Below are 425 nucleotides of genomic sequence, written 5' to 3' on the forward strand. Positions count from 1 at the left end.
TATATAGTCCTCAGTGTGCATATTTTTTAAAGGATTTGCAAACAAAAGAGATTACACTCCACCTGTCTCTGAGAGTTTGGCACATAGCATTCGGACAAGGGCTTGGATGAAGTTGGATCTATATCAATTATTGGTATGCCGAGCAAACTTCAATGAAATGCCCATTCCTACGAGGAACTGGACTGAAAAACAACCAAATCAGAAGGTTTCTAGGGTTTTCTTTTGTGGCAGCATGTCCCTCTTACATTGCCCTGAACATTAAATGTGTGTGTCTGCATCTCTGTCTGTCACCTCCTGCGACCTCCAGCAAAGACAGACCTGTTGGCTTTGATCACACTTGGTCTTCCACATTGTGCACCACACACACATATATACACACACACACACACACACACACACACACACACACACACACACACACACAT

Source organism: Notothenia coriiceps, unplaced genomic scaffold (assembly GCF_000735185.1).
Source record: "Notothenia coriiceps isolate Sejong01 unplaced genomic scaffold, NC01 NC01_scaffold00009245, whole genome shotgun sequence".
NCBI lineage: Eukaryota > Metazoa > Chordata > Actinopteri > Perciformes > Nototheniidae > Notothenia > Notothenia coriiceps.